The sequence below is a fragment of the Erythrolamprus reginae genome, chromosome 3, assembly GCF_031021105.1.
Source record: "Erythrolamprus reginae isolate rEryReg1 chromosome 3, rEryReg1.hap1, whole genome shotgun sequence".
Lineage (NCBI taxonomy): Eukaryota > Metazoa > Chordata > Lepidosauria > Squamata > Dipsadidae > Erythrolamprus > Erythrolamprus reginae.
This window is the reverse complement of record NC_091952.1, coordinates 21,231,827-21,239,449: the sequence shown is the minus strand read 5'-3', so window position 1 is coordinate 21,239,449 and position 7,623 is coordinate 21,231,827.

Below are 7,623 nucleotides of genomic sequence, written 5' to 3'. Positions count from 1 at the left end.
AAACATTTTGTTTGGCTTTATTTATTTCCTCCCCCCCCCCCATGTAGAAGAACCTTCAAAACGTGAACTCCTACTTTTTCTCCTGGAAATGGGAGTATGTTGAAGATATGAGAACACTCAAACAACGCAACAGCTTGCCTTCAGAAATTGTGGGAGCTTCATCCCTAGAGGCTTTCAAGGGGAGATTGAACTGCCATTGGTCGGGGATGGTGTAGGGTAGTGCATACAAATCCAATTAAATAAATTGCATACAAATCCCATTAAATAAATGAAAGAATGACAGAATGAAAGAAAGAAAGAAAGAAAGAAAGAAAGAATGAAAGAATGAAAGAATGAAAGAATGAAAGAATGAAAGAATGAAAGAATGAAAGAATGAAAGAATGAAAGAATGAAAGAAAGAAAGAAAGAATGAATGAATGAAAGAATGAAAGAATGAAAGAATGAAAGAATGAAAGAATGAAAGAATGAAAGAATGAAAGAATGGAAGAATGGAAGAATGGAAGAATGGAAGAATGAAAGAATGGAAGAATGAATGAATGAATGAAAGAAAGAAAGAAAGAAAGAATGAAAGAAAGAATGAAAGAATGAAAGAATGAAAGAATGAATGAATGAATGAATGAATGAAAGAATGAATGAATGAATGAATGAATGAATGAATGAATGAAAGAATGAATGAAAGAATGAAAGAATGAAAGAATGAAAGAATGAAAGAATGAAAGAATGAAAGAATGAAAGAAAGAAAGAATGAATGAATGAATGAATAAATAAATAAATAAATAAATAAATAAATAAATAAATAAATAAATATTGATGGTGAACCTTTTTTGGCTTGGGTGCCAAAAGGGTGCGCATGTGCGATAATGCACATGTGCATGCCCAAACCCATATCTGTGAGACTGCCTTCTGCTGCACGAATCCCAGCGGCCAGTTAGGTCCCACAGAGTTTAGTCGACTAAACAATGTCGTCTGGCGGGACCCAGGGGAAGAGCCTTCTCTGTGGCGGCTCTGACCCTTTGGAATCAGCTCCCTCCAGAGATTAGAACTGCCCCCACCCTCCTTGCCTTTCATAAACTCCTTAAAACCCACCTCTGTCATCAAGCGTGGGGGGAACTGAGACATCTCCCCCTGCCTATGTAGTTTTTGTGCATGATATGACTGTATGTATGTTTTTTTATATATATATTGGGGTTCCTTGCTTTTTAGACTTTTTAAAATGTACTATTGTTATATTAGATTCTAATTATTAGATTTGTCATTATGTATTGTTTTTATCACTGTTGTGAGCCGCCCCGAGTCTACGGAGAGGGGGGGCATACAAATCTAATAAATAATAAAATAATAATAATAATGTAATGCCCTCCCCCACGTGCATGCAGAAAACCTCCATGCTGCCCCCGCGCATGAACATAAGCCTCACTGAAGCCTCCAGACATCTGGTAGGCTCGTTGGCCTGTTTTCACCATCTCCAGGCTTCAGGAAGCTTTCCTGAACTTTGGGGACTGCACAAAATGTTTAGTTTAGTTTAGTTTTATTGAATTTATATGCCGCCCCCCCTCCGAAAACTTGGGGCGGCTAGCAGCAATCATAAACAATATACAATAATAATCCAATACTAAAAGCGAATTAAAAACTCCTTAATATAAAAAACCAAACATACATACAAACATACCATACATACAATTGTAAAGGCCTAGGGGGAGAAGGAATCTTAATTCCCCCATGCCTGGCGGCAAAGGTGGGTTTTAAGTAGCTTGCGAAAGGCAAGGAGGGTGGGGGCAATTCTAATCTCTGGGGGGAGTTGGTTCCAGAGGGCTGGGGCTGCCACAGAGAAGGCTCTTCCCCTGGGTCCCGCCAAGCAGCATTGTTTAGTTGACGGGACCCGGAGAAGACCCACTCTGTGGGACCTAACTGGTCACTGGGATTCATGCAGCAGAAGACTGTCCCTGAGATAATCTGGTCCAGCCCAATGGCACTATTCAAAATTTGTTTCTGAACTTCTAATTGGCCCGTTGGGCCATTTTCTACTATCCTTAGGGTTCAAGACGCTTTCCTTAAGGCTGGGGAGAGCAAAACATCCAAAAGGAAGTCTGAAATTGTGCAATGGAGCTGACATAGGGCAATGCCTTGTGTGCTCTTAGATATGGCTCCACATGCCACCTGTGGCACATGTACCATAGGTTCGCCATCACTGGTGTAGAGTCTCCTGCTTGGGCATGGGGTTGGATCTACAAGGTATCTTCCAACTCTGTTAATCTACGTCAGAGTGGGCTCTCAATATATGAAATAAGGAAGTCCTGGATGGAGAGCTGAGCATTACAGAATTGGATTTTATCATCAAAAGAAACTGATTTGAAAAGACAAAATTTTAATTCATGTGTAAACTTGAGTCAAAAACATTGTGTGCTCTGCTTGGGAATTGATTACCAAAGAATAATTTCTGATTCTTATCATCTTCTACAAGTCTCACTGAACCGCAATATTAAAAATACATAGTTCGTTTGCTTAGACATGGAAAATAATGCTTGAACTCTAATTTTTTTGAGAGTTTGTGAATAATCGAAAGATCTGTGGCCCATGTGCAATTCAGTTTGACTTTATAATTCAATTTCATTTAACTTTTTAAATTCAATTTATTAACAGTGGAACAAAAGTCCATTAACTCTTCAAACCAGTTCAAAAGCATTGATTCATGGCATGGAGTCTGATGATTTGATCCAAGGATTGGATTTTTGAAGGCTGATTTGATCAAATTGCTTTATATTTGCATTAATATTGCAATCTGATTTTCCAGTTATAATTTTCTAGTTACAAGTTGCCAGGTGCTATATCATCTGTATCATTCTTTTTCTTAGGATTTTGTTTGGAGGAGAGTGTCTGAAGTATTCAGAACCTTCACAAACCAAAGCAATTTTTTTTATTCACTGAAGAATGGCGTCTTTCTCTTCTGACAAATAGGAGCTATTGATCTTCATGGTTTTGTGGTAGGTTAAAAAAGATTTTCTACATTCCCCAATGGCTTTATGTTCGCCACTGTTGCATTGTTTTGTACTAAATGCAATTAAAGAATGCAATTAAAATCCTTGCAGGTTTTATTCCTACTTACCAACAGTATGTTACAAAATGACAAAAAATACATGGATTCATTTCCCAACTGCACATAAACAGTTGAACAAAGATGCTCACACAACTTGGAACTTGTTAGCCAAGTTCTTGGAGGTTTCTGGAATACTTTGAGATATATTAAGATCCAAGGGAGATCAGGAACCAATTATTTGATTAACATAGGTGCAAATGTTGGTTATAGCTCTAATTCCAGAGTACAGTGTTCCCTCGATTTTCACGGGGGATGCGTTCCGAGACTGCCTGCGAAAGTTGAATTTCCGCGAAGTAGAGATGCTGAAGTAAATACACTATTTTTGGCTATGAACAATATCACAAGCCTTCCCTTAACACTTTAAACCCCTAAATTGCAATTTCCCATTCCCTTAGCAACCATTTAGATTATTACTCACCATGTTTATTTATTAAAGTTTATTTTTAAAAAAATATTTATTAAAGGCGGACAAAAGTTTGGCGATGACATATGATGTCATCTGACAGGAAAAAAACGTGATATAGGGTAAAAAACCATGAAGTATTTTTTAATTAATATTTTTGAAAAACCGTGGTATAGACTTTTCGCGAAGTTCGAACCCACGAAAATCGAGGGAACACTGTATATGAGTCTTGGTAGCAGAGTGCTTAGAGTGCAGTACTGCAGGCTACTTCTGCTGACTGCAAGCTGACTGCAATTTGGCAGTTCAAATCCCATCAAGCTGAAAGTTAACTCAGCATTTCATCCTTCTGAAGTAGGTAAAATGAGGACCCAAATCGTTGGGAGCAATATCCTGACTCTGTAAACCATTTAGAGAGGGCTGTAAAGCATTTTAAAGCATATATACCAGTAAATCTCAGTGCTGTTACTATTACTATATGGGGAAATGCATACTACTGGTTGAACCAGAAAGCAGGTTCAATGCCAAAAATGCATTTGATACTAAATAAGGCTTCATCTGCCAATCCCCAGTTAATTTATTGCAAAGAGTGTTTCCCTACCCCAAGGAGAATTTCACAAATTTTGTGATGGAAATGACTGAAGTTTGGTACTTTCAGTCCCCCCACCTCCCACTCTCTGCTGATTCAATTTGACTGGCTTATTTGTTTTACAAGTATAGTATAGGACTGAGTGGCATGCTAACAAAGAAGGGTGCTGGACTGGCTGCTGAAAATGAATAATTTACAAAACTATGAAGAATTGTTCCAAACTGCCAAAAAAAAAACCCTCTACTTTTGCTTAATAGTGGGCGTGATACAATACAACCTGTACATTTTACAGACAAAATGGAAATTCACAGTCAAAAAAGGATTTCTTCCTTGTGCTAATGATGCTGATGTAGGGTAGTAAAAGCTTTCCAGCAGAAATACTGAGAATCAAGGGAGAAGAAATCACAGCGTTCTGGCATTTTTTTTTTTTAGTACATTCAACTTTAATGATTAGAGATGATGTATGATATATTGTGAATCAATATATTTTACTACTGATGTGGGAATGACTGAAGCAGTTTTTTTCCAGAGTAAAGCTGTAAGCCAGCTGGACAGGAGGAATCCCTGCAAAATATAAATACATACATACATACATACATACATACATACATACATACATACATACATACATACATATACTTCTTTCCTTCCTTCCTTCCTTCCTTCCTTCCTTCCTTCCTTCCTTCCTTCCTTCCTTATTATTATTTTATTATTTATTGGATTTGTATGCCGCCCCTCTCTGCAGACTCGGGGTGGCTAACAACAGTGGTAAAACAACATTTACAATTATCACATGCTAGAGAAAAAGGTTTCTACCCTTCCTTCCTTCCTTCCTTCCTTCCTTCCTTCCTTCCCTCCCTCCCTCCCTCCCTCCCTCCCTTTACATCTGTATAGAGTGCATAGGTTGTTTCATTATATCTGTAACTTATCAGATATACAATGATACAAAGTTTATTAAGGGATTCAAATTCCCTCTCTCGTGGGAATTGCATTTGAGGGACCATATAAAGTTCATTCACTTCAAGAGCTCAGCAATGTTACAGTGAGGAACATATAACACCTATTTTTAGAATGATAAGTATAGTCCATCTTTTTTCACAAAACCTTTCCCTCAGAAAAATAGCTATATTATGCTTTAGTTTTTCTTGTAAAATGATATAACGTCTGTACATTTCTCTCTAGCAACTTATGAAAAATAAGGTGGACTGCATATGACATTTTAAGTTGGTATTTGAGGTCATGCTATTCTTAAACTGGAGGTAACTTTTAACTCTTCATGATAAATAGTCCATCATAGATTCAGATGTGTTAACTTGAATAATAGAGGAAAAACTGGATTTTTTACAATTATCATATGCTAGAGAAAAAGGTTTCTACCCTTCCTTCCTTCCTTCCTTCCTTCCTTCCTTCCTTCCTCCTTTCCTTTTTCCCTCTCTCCCTCCCTCCCTTCCTCTTTCTCTCATCTTCCTCCTCCCCTCCTCCTCTTATTTCTCCTCATCCTTTCTCCTTTCCCCCATGATTGACAATGAAAGTAAATCTTGACATATGAAAATTGGCAAAATGGAATGAAAAAAAGATGATTACAATAAAAAGTATAAATTAAATTTTAAAAAATAAAATTGCTATTTTTAATATTAGGTAAACACGGAGAAAGGGAACATTTACAATACAACTATAAATGAAATATGTGTGAGAAAAAAATGATCTAAATTGTTATCGATAATAGTAAAATGGGTGTTTATATGTTGGTGATAGTTGAATCACCAACATTTCAGAGAATAGTGGTAATAGAAGGAACAGGGATGTATTTTTGATGAAAATAGGGATCATTTTGAATGAATTTCATTGCAAAGAGTGAAGTATTGCATTTATTGAAATGAAGGGAAGTGCAGCAATAAGATACAGTAGAACCCCGACTTACGAGACTAATTGGTTCCGGAAGGAGGCTCGTAAGTCGGAACGCTCGTATGACGAAACATTGTTTCCCATAGGAAACAATGTAAAGTCAATTAATCCGTGCAACAACAAAAAAAAACCGCTGCCGCCGAACGCGGAAGTTAGCGTTCGGCTTCAGGAGACAGCTGCCAAGCGGCGCGGGTGTTTTAAAACGTCGCAGCCGGCCTGGGGGGCTCGGGGGCTTCCCCCCGAGCCCCCCAGGCCAGCTGCGATGTTTTAAAACACGCGCGCCGCTTCGCAGCTGTCTCCTGAAGCCGAACGCGGAAGTTAGCGTTCGGCTTCAGGAGACAGCTGCGAAGCGGTGCGTGTGTTTTAAAAGGTTGCAGCCGGCCTGGGGGGCTTGCCAGCACCCCCCAAGCCCCCCAGGCCGGCTGCAACCTTTTAAAACACGCGGGATACGAGCGCCAAGGAGCTGTCTCCTGAAGCCGAACGCGGAAGTTAGCGTTCGGCTTCAGGAGACAGCTGCGAAGCGGCGCGTGTGTTTTAAAAGGTTGCAGCCGGCCTGGGGGGCTTGCCAGCACCCCCCCGAGCCCCCCAGGCCAGCTGCAACCTTTTAAAACACGCGGGATACGAGCGCCAAGGAGCTGTCTCCTGAAGCCGAACGCGGAAGTTAGCGTTCGGCTTCAGGAGACAGCTCCTTGGCGCTCGTATCCCGAATGTGAGCTCGGGAGGCGAACAAAAATGTCGCTCCCCTCCCAGCTCTTATCTCGAGTAGCTCGTAAGTAGAGCTGCTCATATGTCGAGGTTCCACTGTAATAGTATGTAGGAAAGTGACAAGGACTTTTGGAAACCTAAGAATGAACAAGATTTTATTTTTTATGTCATTTTCTTTTCGACTGTGGGAACAAAAATGACAGTCTTTTAATAATTAGGCCTTGATACAATCTTTACACCGTGGTGGTGCAGTGATTAGAATGCAGTATTGCAGGCAAATTCTGCCCACTGCTAGAGTTTGATAGTGACCTGCTCAAGATTGACTCAGCCTTTCATCTTTTCAAGGTCAGTAAAATGAGGAGCCACATTGTTGACTCTGTAAACCACTTAGAGAGTGCTGTAAAGCACTATGAAGAAGTATATAAGTCTAAGTGCTATTGCTATTGTTAAGCAAAGTACACTATTTTAAACATGGTATGATTTCACTATTTATATCTTTGGTCTTACCAGTTTATATTTTCTCAGCATTTCATATTTATTCTTTTCCTCAATCTCCCTCCCTCTTCTCCCTGGCACTAAATTCCTAGCGTTTGCTTCAGTTATATTATTTGAAATATAATGAACATTCCCACACAAATGTCTGAAAAACACCTTGCCAACATATATGCACAAATAAGAAAGTAAATAAAATAAGAATAATACACTTTTATTTCAGTTTCATCCCACATTATTTTTTGTTTCCTTTCTTAATTCATCTTCTGTTCGAGGCTGTTTAGATTGTGTCAATCACTTTCAAAGTATTTTTTAAAGCATTTTCCATTAAAATTGTACATCATTTATTCTTCTGAACTTTTCCCTTTCCTTTTATTCTTTGCAACTATCTTTAATTCTTTATAAAAATTACAGAATACCTTCCACTTGCCCTCATTT